The 19,021-nt window shown below is 36.3% G+C and overlaps 2 long non-coding RNA genes across 5 annotated transcripts in view; one reads left to right on the top strand and one right to left on the bottom strand.

Annotated features, from left to right (window-relative positions):
• Positions 1 to 19,021, top strand: part of LOC103217841 (uncharacterized) — a 368,206-nt gene that overhangs the window by 324,501 nt on the left and 24,684 nt on the right. The window contains exon 1 of one of the 2 annotated variants that reach the window (XR_012094312.1): positions 269 to 449. The exons of the other annotated variant lie outside the window; for it this stretch is intronic. This is a non-coding gene — a long non-coding RNA (uncharacterized lncRNA). Of the gene's footprint in view, positions 1 to 268; positions 450 to 19,021 lie in introns of those variants that run through there. 2 annotated transcript variants of the gene reach the window in all.
• LOC103217838 (uncharacterized) overlaps positions 1 to 19,021 on the bottom strand; it is a 487,886-nt gene that overhangs the window by 22,266 nt on the left and 446,599 nt on the right. For 2 of the 3 annotated variants that reach the window (XR_005241432.2, XR_005241431.2), the window contains one exon: positions 18,705 to 18,774. The exons of the other annotated variant lie outside the window; for it this stretch is intronic. This is a non-coding gene — a long non-coding RNA (uncharacterized lncRNA). The remainder of the gene's footprint in view (positions 1 to 18,704; positions 18,775 to 19,021) is intronic. 3 annotated transcript variants of the gene reach the window in all.

Raw genomic sequence — 19,021 nt, forward strand, 5'->3', positions numbered from 1 at the left:
TCCATTGGAACCTGAATCTCACCCTACTCTGCTATGCTGTAATGACTCCAGCTGAATTCAAGGAGTTACAGTTCAAGACTCTCCAGACTCTAGTGGCCAGGCCATCCCACTTGTGGTGAGTAGCTTTAAATAAAATATGCTCACAAATTATTTAATATACTTTCCTTCAAGAGATGGAGCTTAATTCTTTTCAAGTGTGGACTATTTTTAGTGACTTACTTCTAAAAAATATTATAGGGCAAAAGTGATGAAGTATGACTTCCAAAACTTGATCTTGGAAGATATTGCATCTTCTATCTTCCTGTCTTTCCTAGATCACTTGCCCTGAGGGAGGACGTCTGCCATATCATGAGGATGCACAACCATCCCATGGAGGGTGCTAGATGCAGAGCAGCTGAGGCCTCCTGCTAGTGGTCAGTGAGGAACCGAGGCTTCTTGCCAATGGTCATGTGAGTGAGTCATCTTGCAAACAGATCCCCTAACGCCAGTTAAGCCCTTCAGGCAACTGCAACTTGGTCAAGTCTTAACTGCAACCTCACGACAGATTCAGAGCCATAGCTACCAGCTAAGCTGCTCTTGAATTCCTGACTCAGAAACTTTGAGATCATGAATCTTTGTTGTTTCAGGCCTCCAACCTTAGGGGTAATTGGTTATGCAGCAATAGATAACTAATATACCACTATTTATAAGCTTGGTACAACCCAAACACCAAAGCATATCCAAGAGTTTTCTTGGCCATGTTAGGCAGTCTCAGAAGTCCTCAAAATGAAAAGCAGACAAGCCTCTATTCCTAGAATGCACATTAGGCAGATATAATATTTAGCTTTTCTAGAATGCTTTATTTTTTAGGCACTATACAGTAAAACCAGGGCTTATTTCCTTGCCTTGATAACTGGTGATATAGGTCCCTGTGCCACAATTCTGCGAGACTCAGACATCACTTGTCATTTGGAGGAGAAATTTTGAATCACATTCTCCACTGTTCCTTGCAGGCACCCAGTGGTAGTAACCCACTGCTAAGCACAGTGAAATTCAGCTCAATTAGACAGCCTTGCTCATGCTTTCCCCCATCTCTACTTCACTCCCCTTTCTTTTCCCACTAACTTCCTGGGAATCACCCCTTGAGGACCTTGGTGAGAGCAGTGGACCAAACCAAGACAGTTGTTTGGTCTGGTGTTTTGGGGTGGGGAGTGCTTTCCAAGTCGATGAGATTACTATCCCCTAAAAAGGGAGGAAGCACAGATGTCTCTCCCAACTCTTGCTTCTCTTACTTGGCAGTCTGACCTATCAGGCAGGCTAAGTGGCCTAAACTAGTTCAGGCCCTAAGACAAAAATTTTTTTTTCTTGTTGTCCATGACATTAGGAGAATGCATCACTTAGGAGAATGCGTCAGGCTGGCCTTTTCTTACAATACCAATGCTAAGTCTCTACCCTGAGTTTGGAAGTTAATTAGAAGGAAAAGAAGCAGAGGCGTATGAAGGAACTAGCAACATAGAGGTGCCTAAAATGGGGCCAGGGATGAACTGTAACTACACAAAAGCTGGCATTAAAAAGTACAGCCCCACATGGAAGCCTAGCCCCATTGTCCTTAGCAGGTGGTCTGGGCTGCTAGTTTGGCCGGTCAGGGATGTCTTGTGCCCCTAGGCAAGAGGCAAATGGTATTGTGGTTAAGGATGAAATTGGATTATAAGTAAAGGAGATTTATTTAGGAAACAGCTGGAATTGACAGGGCAGGTTATTGGGGCTGGCTTTAGCAGCTTTGGGGCCCAGCAATATTGAAGTAGCTCTTTTATCTGTTGATTTTAGCAGTATTGACAGTGACCGTTGAGTTTATCAAGAATGGAGTCATCTAGGGAAGAGGCACTTGAGAAAGCAGGTATCTGATATTGATGGGAATGGAGGTCAACGGGGTGTTTTTTGTCTACCTGAGAGTACTGAGGAAGCTTCCCTTCTCTGGAGTCTTCTAGTTGTATGAGGGTGTCACTTCTGGTTGTATGAGGGTGTCACTGTTAACCAAGCCAGCAAAGGCTCATCCCCAGACAGGCTATTTCTCAAGCATGACTACAGGCCTCGAGGCTTGAAGCTCCTGCAGGTCTCTATAGTGTGACATTTTTGATGGTGAGGCACTGGCCCAAGTTTTCTCCTCCATCCTGCCCTGAGGCAGGGGCTGAAGAACTGTCAGGTTTTTTAGGGCATAGGGAGGAAGCTTTCACGTCGTGCCCATGTCATTCCAGAGAGGTAGAACTTTCTCCCAACATATTTGAAAGGGAAATTCTGACCCTCCATCTGTTGTGGTATGTGTGGGAGCCTGAAACTGGGAAGACTGTATTTCCTGGTTGCTTAGTGCTAAGGCACTGGAGATCACTGACTGCTCAGCCATGGCACAACCGCTTGTCTCTTTTGCTCCCTAGCCCCACCCGACCCTGTGATCAGGTACAGGGGTGATGTGCTTGAGCTTCACGTAGTATCTCCCAGGTCACTAAGACGGGGAACTTGCACTTGCCATTTCCCATGTCTTCGCCTCTAGCTGACCCTTCTGTGCAGATTAGCTACATTTAACAAGAAAGGAGTAGGAAGCCCCCACTCTGGATATGCGCCTTTGTTCTCCAATCTAACCATTTCTAGAAATGGATGCTGAGAAGTGAAATTTGAGGCTATTGTATAAATACAAACATATGTAACATACTGAATGTATATTCATATACATATATAATTTTTTCTGATCAATTTGAAAGTTGCTGACAGGATGCTACTTTATTGCTCAACACTATAATACTAGAGTACATATTTATTACAAAAGAAGCACATTCTTTTACATAACCACAAGATAATTATCAAAATCAGGAAAGTAATATTCATGCATCATAGCTATATTCAAATCATCAGGGCTTATTTGTATTTCTCCAAATGTACTAATAATATTTTAATGGCAACAGAAAATTCTGCTTTGCTTTCAGTTGCTGTCCCCGTTTAGGCTGCTTTAATTTAGTACAGTCCCTCAGTCTTTTTTGTCTATCATGACATTGACAACTGTGAAGAATGCAAGCCCTGGTTATTTGATAGATGGTCACCCAAGTTGGGTTTGTTTGATGTTTCCTCTTGATTAGATTTAGGTTATGAAATTTTGGCAAGGATATCACAGAAGTGGTATGTTCTTCTCAGTGCATGATATCAGGGGACATATGGTATCTTATTTGTCTCATTTCTGGGGATGAGAATTTTGATCACTTGATTAAGGTGGTGTCTACTGAGTTTCTTAAATGATAAAATTACTAGTTAGTTAGCTTCTAATTAATGAGAATCTCATGGAAGGGTACCTTAGGATTACCTCAGTATCTTCTTACTCCTTAAACTTCCAGCTGCTAGTTTTAGCATCCATTGAAGATTTTTGCCTGAATCAATTGTTATAATGGTTACCAAAGATTGACATTTAAATTGACCCCTGGGATTGTTTCTATGATTATTGGTTGGCTTTCTACCGTACGAAAGAACATTTTCTTATCACCTGTTTTGTTATTTATTCACTCATTTATCCATTTATATCATGGATTTTATTTTTTCTGTGAATTGTATTTCTTTTTCTGTGAATTGTATTTCTTTACTATGCTTATTTACTTTGATTAGCAAATTGTCCAGGTTTTTTCAGTCTAAGCCCTTTCAAGCTGGTTCCTGTGTCCGTTTGACATATCTACATCATTCTTTTAACACATTCTCACTCTTCTGGCACAACACCATATTCTTAACTCATCTTACATTTTTCCAGAATCAGCCATTTCTCAAAAGGGCTTTATTCCATTTAGTGGCAAATGGCATTTTCACTGATTACTACAAGGTGCCATTGTTTCTAGGGCCTGTCAACAGAGATAGACAGCGGATGTATATACACACATACACTCATATATACAAATTTATGTGTGTACGTATGTAATATCCATGTCTATATCCACAGGTGTACCTCAAAGATATTGTGCAATAAAGCAAATATTACTATAAAGCAAGTCACATAAATTTTTTGGTTTCCTAATGCATATAAAAATTGTTTACACTATACTATAGTCTCGTGAATGTGTGATAGCATTATGTCTTAAAAAACTGTATATACCTTAATTAAACCATACTTTATTGCTAAAAAATCTTAACAGGCTGGGCGCGGTGGCTCAAGCCTGTAATCCCTGCACTTTGGGAGGCCGAGACGGGCGGATCACAAGGTCAGGAGATCGAGACCATCCTGGCTAACCTGGTGAAACCCCGTCTCTACTAAAAAATACAAAAAACTAGCCGGGCGAGGTGGCGGGTGCCTGTAGTCCCAGCTACTCGGGAGGCTGAGGCAGAAGAATGGCATAAACCTGGGAGGCGGAGCTTGCAGTGAGCTGAGATCCGGCCACTGCACTCCAGCCTGGGCGACAGAGCGAGACTCCGTCTCAAAAAAAAAAAAAAAAAAAAAAAAAAAAAAAAAAAAAAAAAAAATTCTTAACAAGCCTTCAGTGAGTTGCAATCTTTTTGCTCATGGGGATTCTTGCCTCAGTGTTGATGGCCATTTACTGATAAGGGCGATTGTTGCAAGAATAGGGTGTCTGTGGCAATTTCTTCAAATAAGGTAACAGTGGAGTATGCCACACTGACTGACTCTTCCTTTCACAAAAGATTTCTCTGTAGCACACAATGCTGTTTGATAGCATTTTACCCACAAAAGAACTTCTTTCGAAATTGGAGTCACTCCTCTCAAACCCTGACACTGCTTTATCGACTAAGATTATGTAATATTCTAAATTCTTTGTTTGATTTCAACAATGTTCATAGCATCTCATCAGGAGTAGATGTCATGTCAATAAACCACTTCATTTGTTTATCCATAAGAAGCAACTCCTCACCCATTCAAGCTTGATCCATTCAAGTTTGAGATTGCAACAGTTCACATCTTCAGGTTCCACATCTAACTCTAGTTCTCTTGCTGTTTCCACCAAATCTTCAATTACTTCCTCCACTGAAGTCTTAAGCTCCTCCTCAAAGTCATCCATGAGGGTTTGGAATCAGCTTCTTCTAAACTCCGGTTAAGGTTGCTATTTTGACCTTTTCCCATGAACCACAAATGTTGTTAATGGCATCTAGAATGGCGACTTTTTGCCAGAAGGTTTTTGATTTACTTTGCCCAGATTCATCACAGGAATCACTATCTGTGACTCAGCTATCTCCTTACAAAATTATTTCTTAAATAATAAAACTTGAAATTTAAAATGACTCCTTAATCCTTGGGCTACAGAATGCATGTTGTGTTAGCAGGTATGAAAACAGCATTAATCTTTTCGTACATCTTCATCAGAGCTCTTGGATGACCAGGTACATTGTCAATGTGCACTAATATTTTGAAAGGAATCTTTTTTTCTGAGCAGGAAGTCCCAACAGTGGGCTTAAAATATACAGTAAATCATGCTATAAACAGACTTGTCATCCAGGTGGTGGTGTTACATTTACAGAGCACAGGCAGAGCAGATTGACATAATTTTTAAGGGACCTAGAATTTTCAGAATGGTCAATGAGCATTGGCTTCAACTTTAAGTCACCAGCTGCATTAGCCCCTAACAAGAGAGTCTTTTCTTTTCTTTTCTTTTTCTGAGATGGAGTCTGGCTCTGTCGCTGAGGCTGGAGTGCAGTGGCATGATCTCAGCTCACTGCAACCTCCGCCTCCTGGGTTCAGGCAATTCTCTGCCTCAGTCTCCCAAGTAGCTGGGATTACAGGTGCCCGCCACCATGCCTGGCTAATTTTTATATTTTTAGTAGAGAGGGGGTTTCACCATCTTGGCCAGGCTGGTCTTGAACTCCTGACCTCGTGATCCACCCACCAAGGTGCTGGGATTATAGGCATGAGCCACCATGCCCGACCAACTTTTGAAGCTTTGAAACATTTACTTCTCTCTGGCTATAAAAGCCTTAGATGGATGGCATCTTCTCATATAAGACTGTGTTGTCTACACTGAAAATCTGCTGTTTAGTGTAGCCACCTTCATCAATGATCTTAGCTAGATTTTCTTAAAATAAGACAGGAATGAAGATCTTCCAGATAACTGGGTGTAGCTTCTCTGTCAGCACTTACTGCTTTACCTCACACTTTTATGTTATGAAGACGTTCTTTCTTAAATCTCAGGAACCAACCTCTGCTAGCTTCTTCCATAGCTTCTTCACTTCTCTCAGCCCTCATAGAATAGAAGAGAGTTAGGGCCTTGCTCTGCATTAGGCTTTAACTTCATGAAATGCTGTGGCTGGTTCTATTTTCTATCCAGAACACTAAAACTTTCTCCATATCACCAATAATGTTGTTTCACTTTGTTATTATTTGTGTGCTCAGTGAAGTAGCACTTCTAATTTCCTTCAAGAACTTTTCTTTTGCCTGCACAACTTAACTGTTTGGCATAAGAAACCTAGTTTTTAGCCTATCTGGGCTTTGGACATGCCTTTCTCACTGAACTTCATCACTTATGGCTTTTGATTTAAAGTGAGAGACATGTGACTGTTCCTTTCATTTGAACACTTAGAGGCCATTGTTGGGTTATTCGCTGACCTGATTTCAATATCGTGGTGTCTCAAGAAACAGGAGGCCCTAGGAGAGGGAGACAGGTTGAGGAATGGCCAGTGAGTGGAACAACATGCAACATTCACATATGCAAATACTTATTGCATATGCAAATATTTATTAAGTTTATTGATTATTAACAGAACATATGCAACATTTATTGATTAAGTTCACCTTCTTAAATGGGTACAATTAGTGGTGGCTCAAAACAATTACAACAGTAATATCAAAGATCACTGATCACAGATCACCATAACGGTTTAATGATTCCAAAGTGTGACACAGAGTCATGAAGTGAGCTCAGAGTGTTGAAAAAAATGGGGCCAACAGACTTGCTGGATGCAGGGTTGCCACAAACCCTAAATGTATAAAACACACAGTATCTATGAAGTGCAATAAAGCAAAAGGCAATAAAACAAGGTGTGCCTGTATATAATCTATATTTATATAGATACAGATTTCCACATTTCTAAATCTATAGATCTAGATTCTTATGTATTATTTCATTATATTATATAGATTTCTACGTATTATTTCATTACCACCCAGGTATAGTAAAAACTATTTACTTCCACTGATACCTTCAATTCTAATTCAGTGGCATGGGATTCATGCTACCCTTCCTCTTTTCCATAGTTGGAGCTCCGTTATCCAACAGCGAGAAACACAACACCCATTTTCCACAGTACATTTACTTATTTACTCAACACACAAAAAGTGTTTTCATAATTGCTAATCCATGCCTCTTTGAAAAAAAGAAGCCTGTTAACTAGAGGTCAATATGTTTTAGAGGTTGTGTTTTTCTCTTTAGCCTAAGGGCATATACTTTAAATACAATGCTCAGAAGTTATTCAGGTTAGGTTTTCTTTCCCAATTTAGTATAGTTATATTATTCATTTGGTATTTCACTTAGCTCATTTGCTTTTGTTTGATTTACATTTTTGGAATTTTTTCTTCCTCGTTCTTGCTGTTTTTTTTAAATTGCTGAAATGTTACGAAAAATTCCAAAAGTCACAACAGTACAATAGACATATGCAAAAAGTGTCATTGTCCCTGTTCCATCTATTCTTCACACTTCCCCTCACTCGCACTTTATTGGTAATAGTGGTGGGCAGAATTCTAAGAATGGCCCTGAGTGACCTTTGCCCACCCTTCAAGGGTGAGTAGAAGCTGTGAATATGATGAGATATTACATATTACATATCCCTTATATGACAAAAGGGAGATTAGTTTTTAGTTTTTAAAAGCAGAGAGTTTTCTCTGGCTGATAGCAGGAGGGGAAATCAGAGAGATTGAATGCACCACTGCTGGCTTGGAGATGGAGAAGGTCACGTGGTGAGGAACACAGACATGAGAAGCTGAGAACAGTCCTGGCTGACAGCTGCGAGGAAACAGGAACCTCAACCCTACCTCTGAAAGAGTCTGAATTCTGCCAAAAATCCAATAAGCTTGGAAGTGAATTCTTACCCCAGAGTGCTACAGAGAGGAACCCAGACCAGCTGACTCCTTCATTTTGACCTTATGAGACTCTAGGTAGAGAACCCAGTTGAGTCTATCTGGACTCTGACCTATAAAATCATTAGCTAATAGATGGGCTTTATTTTAAGCCACTTAATTGTGGTCATGGAAGACTAAAATGGTAACCAATTTTATTAGTCTCTGGTTTATACTCACTGCATTTATTTTTGCACTAATTTTGCAGAAATGAGCAGATGCCTGTTTATTTTGTTTTTTACTCTTCTTTCTTAAACAAAAGGTAGCAAACTATTTATGCTCCTTTATATTTTGCTTTTCTTTCACTTAATATATCCTGGAAATCCTTCAACACCCATTGATAGAGTTCTTTCTCCATTCTTCTTTATCAGCTACACAGACTCCATTATGTTTACAACATAACATATTTTATTCAACATCTCTTCCATGTATGGGCATATAGGTTATTTCCAATAGTTTGCAATGATAAACAATGCTACTAGTTATAACCTTTTGAATTCTCAAGGAAACTTCTAGAAGTGATAATGCCAGGTGAAAAGGTAAACATAAACATAGTTTTATTTGATCTTACCAAATTCCTCTCATGAGGGTGTATCAAGTGACATCCTCTCTAATGAGCCAGTGCTGTTTATGGAGACTTTATTAATTATTAATTAATAATTGAGGCTTTATTATATGTTTTAATATCTAGCAATATTAGTATCTCTTCATAGCTTTCTTTTTCAAGGTTTTTCATGTATTCTGGTGTGCTTACATTTTCAAATGAAGATGAGCTTCATAAAAAATTTTTTACGGTGTTATTATTGGGATTGCATTAAATGTATAAAGTAACTTGGAAAGAACAGACCTTTATTCCTGACGTGGTGTCATCTTATCCAACGGCATGGTATGTCTTTCAATTTGTTCAAGTTCACTCTTGTGCCTTTAAAACATGTCTAAACGTTTTTCTTATAAAGATTTTGCATTGTTACATATTTCTTGTTAAATTAATTTTCTTTGTTGCTATTGTAAATAAATTATTTCTACCGTTAGCAACTTCTGACTGATTTTTCTGTGTGTATATAAAGGTTATTGATTTCTATAAACAAATTCATATAATGAATACTTTTATAGTTTAGTTTTGTTGTTGATTCTCTTGGGTTTTACTGGTACATGATTATATAATATGAAAGCAGAGGTAAGTTTACTTCTTCTATTCTATTTTTTTGGAGGGAAGGGACTCCAATTTATTTGTGTAATTGCCCCCAGCTAATACATCCAGTACAATGCTGAATAGTAGTAGAGACAGTGTACATTCTTGCCTTATTCTGGACATAAATGGAGATACCTCTAATGTTTCTTCATTAATTAAGATGCTCACTCTAGGACCAAGTTACATCTACCTTTAATATATTAAGAAACTATCTATCAATTCTTGTTTTCTTGGATTTTTTTAAATTAAGCAAGGATAATAAATTTTTTGAAGGCTTTTTCACCACCCATAGAGATTATATGATTGTTTTTCTTAGAAGTTTTAATATACATATTTTTGGATTTTCTAACTTCTAATTCCCTAATTTCTTTTATTTTGAAGCATACACTTGATTAAAGTATATGTTTTCTTATGTGGTGTTAGAGTCTGTTAGTGAAAATTTTATTTCAAACTTTCATATTGATAGTTTTAAGTGATACTGACCTGTACATTTCTTTATTTGTATCATATTCATCAGGTTTAGTTGTAAATGTTATGTTTGATTTACAAAAATAATGAAGATGTTTTCCTATATTTTTAATACTCTGGAACAATTTATGGAGCATTTTAACATTTTAACTATCTGGTCTTTGAAGGCATGGTCAAATCCACCCTCCTCTGCTGCCATTTGCCAATCAACTATCTGAGCCTGGTGCTCTATTGTATGATTTATTCTATTTTATCTGTAAAAATTGGTGTGTTTAAGTCTTCTATCTCCAACAGGCTCTGTTGTTGTAAACTATGTAATTGTGTAGGCCTACAAGATTACATATTTTATCTAGATTTTCAAATTTATTTTCATAAAGATCTACAAAGTCATCTCTTTTAAAAATTTCTTTCATTTCAGGAGTAGTTTTTCCTCACTTCTTATTTTATTGATTTCTGCTTTCTCCATTTTTCTTGAATTAGTTAACTAGTGGTCTGTCTATGCTATTAATTTGTTTAAAAAACAGAAAAGAATTTTGGATTTCATTAGATTTGCAGTTTTTCTATTCTTTGCCTCTTTTACAAGTGTTTTGCTTACTATTTCTTTCCTTCTGCTTTCTTTTGCTTTACTTTGTTGTTCTTTCTAGTCTTTTAGGTAAATTTTACTTAATTAATTAATTTTTAACTTGTATTTTAGGTTTGGCGGTACCTGTGAAGGTTTGTTATATAGGCTACCTCATGTCTCAGGGGTTCGTTATACAGATTATTTCATTACTTAGGTATTAAGCCTAGTACCCAATAGTTATTTTTTCTGTCCCTCTCCCTCCTTCCACCCTCCACACTCAAATAGACCCCAGTGTCTGCCCTTTTTTGTGTTCATGAGTTCTCATCATTCAACTCCCATTTATAAGTGAGAAGATGCGGTATTTTTCTGTTCCTGTGTTAGTTTGCCAAGAATAATAGCCACCAGCTCCATCCATGTTCCTGCAAAAGACAAGATCTCATTCTTTTTTATGGCTTCATAGCATTGCATGGGCATATATACCACATTTTCTTTATCCAGTCTGTCACTGATGGGCATTTAGGTTGATTCCATGTCTTTGCTATTGTGAATAGTGCTGCAGTAAACATACACGTGCATATGTCTTTATGATAGAATGACTTATATTCCTTTGGGCATATACTCAGTAATTGGGTTGCTGCATCAAATGGAAGTTCTTCTTTTAGTTCTTTGAGGGATCACCTTGCTGTTTTCCATAATGATTGAACTAATTTATACTTCCACCAATGCTGTGTAAGTGTTCCCTTTACTCCACTGCCTCACCAGCCTCTGTCATCTGCCATTCTTACTAGTGTGAGATGGTATCTCATTGTGGTTTTGATTTGCATTTCTCTATTGCTCAGTGATATTAAGCTTTTTCTCATATGATTGTTGGCTGCATGTATGTCTTCTTTTGCAAAGTGTCTGTTCATGTCCTTTGCTCACTTTTTAATGGGGTTGTTTTTCTCTTGTAAATTTAAGTTCCTTATAGATGCTGGATATTAGACATTTATCAGAGGCATAGTTTGCAAATATTTTCTCCCATGCTGTAGGTTGTCTGTCTTATCTGTTGCTAGTTTCTTTTGCCATGCCAAAGCTCTTAAATTTAATTAGGTCCCATTTGTCAAGTTTTGTTTTAGTTGCGATTGCTTTTGGTGTCTTTGTCATGAAATCTTTGCACTTTCCTCTGTCCAGAATGGTATTGCCTAGGTTGTCTTCCAGGGTTTTTATAGTTTTGGGTTTTACATTTAAATCTTTACTCCATCTTGAGTTGATTTTTGTATATGGCGTAAGGAATAGGTCCAGTTTCAATCTTCTGCATATAGCTAGCCAGGTATCTCAGCACCGTTTATTGAATGAGTCTTTTCCCCATTGCTTATTTTTGTCAGCTTTGTCAAAGATCAGATGGTTGTAGGTGTGTAGCCTTATTGCCTGGCTCTCTATTCTGTTCCTTTGGTCTATGTGCTTGTTTTGGTACCAGTACCATGTGGTTTTGGTTACTGTAGCATTGTAGTATAGTTTGAAGTTGGGTAGCATGATGTCTCCAGTTTTGCTCTTTTGGTTTAGGATTGCCTTGGCTATTCAAGTTCTTTTTTGTTCCATATGAATTTTAAAATAGTTTTTTCTAGTTCAGTGAAGAATGTCATTGGTAGTTTAATAGGAATGGCACAGAATTTGTAAATTGCTTTGGGCTGTATGGCCATTTTAAAGGTATTGATTCTTCCTATCCATGAGCATGAGATAATTTTCTGTTTGTTTGCATCTTCTTTGATTCCTTTGAGCAGTGTTTTGTACTTTGCATTGTAGAAATATTTTGCCTCACTGGTTAGCTGTATTCCTCAGTATTTTATTCTTTTTGTGGCAATTGTGAATAAGATTGCCTTCCTGCTTTGGTTCTCAGCTTGGCTGCTGTTGGTGTATAGGAATGCTAGTGGTTTTTGAACATTGATTTTTTATCCTGAAACTTTGTTGAAGTTGTTTAACAGCTTAAGGAATTTTGGGGCTGAGACTATGGATCATGTTGTCTGCAAACAGGGTTAGTTTGGTTTTCTCTTTTCCTATTTGGATCCTATTTATATCTTTCTCTTGCCTGATTGCTCTGGCTAGGACTTCCAATGCTGTGTTGAAAAGGAGTGTGAGAGGAGCATCCTTGTCTTGTGCCAGTTTTTAAGAATGCTTCCAGCTTTTGCCCATTCAATATGATGTTGGCTTTGGGTTTCTCATAGATGGCTCAATTATTTTGAGATATGTTCCTTCAATACCTATTTTATTGAGAGTTTTTAGCATGAAGAGGTGTTGAATTTTATCAAAAACCTTCTCGGCATCTATTGAAATAATTATGTGGCTTTTGTCTTTAGTTTTGTTTATTTAATGAATGACATTTATTGATTTGCATATGTTGCACCAACCTTTCATCCTGGGGATGAAGCCTACTTGATCATGGTGGATTAATTTTTTGATGTGCTGCTGGATTCGGTGCAAGTATTTTGCTGAGGATTTTTGCATTGATGTTCATCAAGGATACTGGCCTGATGTTTACTTGCCAGGTGTAAACATCTCTGCCAGGTTTTGGTATCAGGGTGATGCTGGCCTCATAGAATGAGTTGGGAGAAGAGTCTCTCCTCCTCAGGTTTTGAAATAGTTTCAGTAGAAATTCCACCAGCTTTTCTCTGTAAACTGGTAGAATTTGGCTATGAGTCTATCAGGTCCTGGACTTTTTTTTGTTTGCAAGCTATTTATTACTGATTCTATTTCAGAGCTCATTACTGGTCCATTTAGGGAATCAGTTTCTTCCTGGTTCAGTCTTAGGAGGGTATATGTGTCCAGGAATTTATTTATATCTTCCAGGTTTTCTAGTTTGTGTTCATAGAAGTGTTTGTAGTAGTTTTTGATGGTTATTTTTCTTTCTGTGGAGTCAGTGGTAACATCCTCTTTGTTATTTCTGTTTATTTGAATCTTCTCTCTTTTCTTATTAGTCTAGCTAGTGGCCTATCTATCTTACTGATTTTTTCAAATACCCGACTCCTGGATTTATTAATCTTTTGAATGACTTCTCATGTCTCAATTTCTTTGGGTTCAGCTCTGATATTTTTTATTTCTTGTCTTCTGCTACCTTTGGAGTTAATTTGTTCTTCCTTCTCTAATTCTTTCAGGCATGATGTTAGATCATTAATTTGAGATCTTTCTAGCTTTCTGATGCAGGCATTTAGTGCTATGAATTTCCCTTTTAACACTGCTTTAGCTGTGTCCCAGAGATTCTGGTATGTTGTATCTTTGTTCTCATTATTTTCAAAGAACCTCTTGATTTCTGCCTTACTTTCATTATTTACCCAAAAGTCATTCAGGAGCATGTTGTTTAATTTCCAAGTAATTGGATGGTTTTGAGCAATTTTCTTAGTTTTGACTTCTATTTATATTGCACTGTAGTCCAAGAGTGTGTTGGTATGATTTTGATTCTTTTTAATTTTCTGAGGATTGTTTTATGTCCAATTACATAGTCGATTTTAGAGTATGTGCCATGTTGTGAAAAGAAGAATGCATATTTTGTTGTTTTGGGGTGGGGAGTTCTGTAGAGGTCTATTAGAACCATTTGGTCCAATGTTGAGTTCAGATCCTGAATGTCTTTGTTAATTTTCTGCCTCAATGATCTGTTTAATACTGTTAGTGGAGTGTTGAGTCTCCTACTATTATTGTGTAGAAGTCTATGTCTCTTTGTAGGTCTCTAAGAATTTGCTTTCTGAATCTGGGTACTCCTGTGTTAGGTGCATATGTATTTAGGATAGTTAGGTCTTCTTGTTGAATTGAACCCTTTACCATTAGGTAATACCCTTCTTTGTCTTTTTTGATCTTTGTTGGCTTAAAGCCTGTTTTGTCTGAAATTAGGATTACAATTCTTGCTTATTTCTGTTTTGCATTTGCTTAGTAAATTTTCCACTATTTCTTTATTTTGAGTCTATGGGTGTCATTACGTGTGAGATGTGTCTTTTGAAGACAGTACACCATTGGGTCTAGCATTTTTATCCTTAGCTGAAATTTAATTCACTTATTTTTAGGCTAAGAATTTTTTCTGACTGTTGCTTAAATGCATCCTCAAAATTCTGCTATATTCTTTTGTTGCATCAGTGCAGGGTATCTATATAACTTATTAGCATTCTTTTAAAAATCCCATAATTTTGTTTGCATATCCCTTCTATTGAAGAGTTGTTTAGTATGTTTAAATTCTAGATAAAATAATCTTTTTCTTACTTTATTATTTGTAGTGTTTTTACATTGTAATCAGAGAGTGTTCTTTATAATATTTCTATAATTTATTGATTTTTTTTTGTTACTTAACATGTCCTAAATTATGATTAATTTTCTGAATTCCCCATGCCCACTTGAGAAGATATGTTCTTTATTATCAGGTTTGATTTATATCCATAAGCTCTACATTAGTAATTATGTTATTTAGGCTGTCTTATCCTTACTTATCATGCCTGTTTAATTTATCTTTTTTTTTTTTTTTTTTTTTTTTTTTAAAGCAGAGTCTCGCTCTGTTGCCCAGACTGGAGTGCAATGGTGCAATCTTGGCTCACTGCAACCTCCAAGCCATTTTGTTGGGGTTACAGGCATGCACAACCACCCCCAGTTAATTTTTGTATTTTTAGTAGAGATGGGGTTTTGCCATATTGGCCAGGCTGATCTTGAACTCCTAACCTCTTGTGATCCCCCTGCCTCCACCTTTCAAAGTGCTGGGATTACAGGTATGAGCCTCCATGCCTGGCCTCCATTTATCTTATACCGAGAGCAACTCATTGAATGTTTTTTTATTATTATTTATGTGTTTCCATTTATGTGTCCTTACATTTCTGAAATTTTTGCTTCAAAATATGTTGCTGTGTTATTTGGTGCATAGATAACTGTGACTATTATAACTTTATTGTGAATTGTGGCTCTTATCATTAAAATGTGACCTTTCATTTATTTGCACAGCAAGCATTATCTCCTGAAAAGATGCAGGTGAATGAGGGGAGTGAGACTCAGTGCTCATCTTTGGATATGAAGTCTATTACTGAAGAATCACTACCCATATATTCCCTTAGATGTGGTAGTAGCATAGCTTTTTCATATTAAGTGTCCTGAAAACGTGGCATGAAGGTTTCAGCAAACATATCTTACAACATGAGGAGGACTCTAATCAGACAGGGGATACAAGCACAGAATCAATGACAACACATACTCAGTTTTAGTTCTTAGGAGGATTTTTGTTTTGTTTTGTTTGTTTGTTTGTTTGTTTTTAGCTTGAAGATTTTCTTTTAATATGATTTTTGGTTTTTTTATTTTGTAATTGATCTACATTGTTAACTGATTGAGATTCCACTGTGATTCTCTCATTTACTTAAAAACTTTGCAGGGATGCCTGTAATTTTTAGTGTTACATGTCATGAAAAAAAAGTGGCATATTGGTTGATGTAAGGAGGGACCAGAAATAATTTCAACTATTCCAAATACTGAATGAAAAAATAATAATTGGTTTATGCTGCTTTAAAAATAACAAGTACTGATAAGTCCGCCATGACATTTAACCTTAAAAATTACTTTAAATATATTATTTTATTTGTATAAAGGAAATACAAATGACTGATAAATGCCAAAAAGATTCCAAAGCAGCTTAACCTAAAATGCCCAAAGAGCTCCTGACTTGCAATGCTGAAATCTCAATGGGCTAACTAATGTGATTATTGAGTTTACAGATTTAAAAACAGTCACTGAAAAGTTAAAGCATCTACTGTTTTTATGAATCCAAACTTATGTTGCCTCAGAAATCCCTGGGTGGTAACACCAAAGTAAAGAGGCCAGTTTGGACATTGGTGAGTCACAATGATTAGAGAAAAGGGATCAGTTTGCAAACAGTCATAAAAAGAAACGGTCATCGAAATAATTACTTATTAGCATATTTACTGTCCAAAAAGTAATTTTATGTGAGTTGAATTTTTCAGCTTTACCTTACTTACGGCCAGATTTAATATCATGTGGCTTTCTATTTACTACAGATATGTGGAACTGTAACCAAATATATTATTCTCTAAAACTTTCTCTGTTGATTGCAAAATACAGATCTATAAACACAATCCATAAAAAACTGACCTTATTTGTCTCATTTAATTTGTCTACTTTGTCTGACATCAGTATCACTATACCTGCTTTCTAATTTTTTCCATTTGCTGCCTTTTTTTTTTTTTTTTTTTTTTTTGAGACGTAGTCTTGCTCTATCGCCCAGGCTGGAGTACAGTGGCAGCACGATCTAGACTCACTGCGAGCTCAGCCTCCCGGGTTGAAGGGATTCCCCTGCCTCAGCCTCCAGAGTAGTTGGGATTACAGGCGTGCACCACCACGCTTGGCTAACTTTTGTATTTTTAGTAGAGACGGGGTTTCACCGTGTTAGCCAGGATGGTCTCAGTCTCCTGACCTAGTGATCCGCCAGCCTTGGCCTCCCAAAGTGTTGGGATTACAAGCGTGAGCCGCTGCACCCAGCCCGGTCGGCATTTTTTTTCCAAATTATTTTGTTTCCAAATTATTTTGTTTTAGGTTTTTAAAAAATAATCAGTATATAGTTGAACCTCATATTTTCAGTCATGATGGAAATATTTTTAATAGGTGAATTAAGTCTATTCACATTTTTTAATAAGACTAATATGTTTGGTGTAAACTTTGCATTATTTTTACATTGTCAAAACTTACAACACATGCTATATTGAATATATTATATAATATCTTATTCTTTCATTCTTGTTTCCTCTTTTGTCTTATATCTATAATTAAAATAGATTTAAAATTTGCCACTGATAAAGTTTCCTCATTAATTTCTCGTTGGATGAATTTCATCTTCAAGTAGGTTTCTCCAAAGGGTACATGGGTACAAAATTTTCTGAGCTCCTCCAAGTTTAAAATTGTTTTATTCTATAGCTTTGATACTTGACAGGTATTTTGTTTTGGGGGATTTTTGTTTAGTTTTGTTTTGGTTGCTTTATTTACCAGCTCTAGAAAACAAGAAATGGATGACTACATTTAGAGAATTTTTTTTTTCTGATAGTGGTTTTGGGTGTCAGTTTTAGTCTGGATACTCTCTCTCTTATTCAGTCTTTCGAAATAGTAAATTAGACATGCACTGGATGAACATTTGGCCAGATAACAAATGGGAAAATAGTGTTTTCCCAAAGTTACATTTGCCTAAAATAAAATATGAAGTCAAATATCATCATCATGAAATAAAAGCATACAAAATTATTCTGAAATTTTGTTTAAAAGTTTAATTATAATTATGAATGTTGCTGTTGAAATTTCTAAGTTAAATGTTTAAAGTTTGAATTACAGTGCAAAAATAGTATTTTCTCAGAATAGTGAGCTATTTTATTGCTCTTGCAGTCATTATCTGAGCATTTGTGATATTAAGTAGAACTTTTTTATTTATGATCAGTGGGGAAATAAGACACTTTTGAAGTACTGAATTTTTTTCTAACATTCTTCCTTTATTCACATTTAATATTCTTTATTTTGTCAATATGGAATGTATAAAGGGTGTTGTTCTTTTCTGCTTAATACACCTTGAGATGACCAAGTTAACATTGTGCTTTTAACCTGCTCTCATAACATAGAAAAAATTAATAAATTACATATTTTTCTTTAGTGAATCATCATCTCCATGGGATTAAATAACTACATATTAAATATAGCATTTAAAGGTTATTTTGTTTCATGTTAATTTTGTTTTATAAATGCTTATGCCTAAACATTTTTCAAAAGATAAAATTATGATCTATTATATGCCTAACTGGGAAGGTGTATGTTATGCTAACTTATTATTGAAACTTTTATAAATGTGTTGCCTTAAAAAGCATATAATGGGCTCTGTGTGGTGGCTCACACCAGTAATCACAGCACTTTGGGAGGCCAAGGTGGGTGGATTGCTTGAGGTCAGGAGTTTGAGACCAGACTGGCCATCATGGTGAAACTCCATCTCTACTAAAATACAAAAATTAGCCAGGTGTGGTGGTGGACACCTGTAATCCCAGCTACTCAGGAAGCTGAGGCTGGAGAATTGCTTGAACCCAGGAGGTGGAGGTCGCAGTGAGCCAAGATCGTGCCACTGCACTACAGCCTGGGTGACAGAGCAAGGCTCTATCTCGAAAAAAAAAAAAAAAAAGCAGCATATTATGCTCTAAGTTTATCTAATTAATATATTATTTTAATACTAGTATTAACTGGAAATATATTTTCTTATTTTTTAGCTAATTGGAAATTCTTAGCTATTGTGTTCATGAAATTAATAGCTTTCATAATCATTACAATTATTAAAACATTTTTCTCTTTCAATCAGTCGCATATATATCTGTTTCAAACAGAGTAGAATTTCAACATATAAAGCACACAAGAAGATCATTAAAGGTTATACTCAGAATTCTTACCCGATTTTGCATGTGAATACGCATTGTTCATATTACTAATATTGTTGTGCTGACTTCATATGATAAGAACCTGTGAGATCAAATACTAAAGTTTAGGAATTGCAGGACTGATGTTGAAGAAGAAAAAAGCTGAAACTGAATAGCTGATTAGGTTGAGAACATCAAGGCTAGAACCAACTTTATACATCTTTAAAATACATTATTTCGACTTAACTATTTCTTTGAGTGCTCATAACTTTGGGATTTTCTATATATTTATACTTTTTATTTCTTTTTCTCTAAATTACATATTCATGTCTCATTTTTTGAGTGACAGC

Source organism: Chlorocebus sabaeus, chromosome 10 (assembly GCF_047675955.1).
Source record: "Chlorocebus sabaeus isolate Y175 chromosome 10, mChlSab1.0.hap1, whole genome shotgun sequence".
NCBI classification, from domain to species: domain Eukaryota; kingdom Metazoa; phylum Chordata; class Mammalia; order Primates; family Cercopithecidae; genus Chlorocebus; species Chlorocebus sabaeus.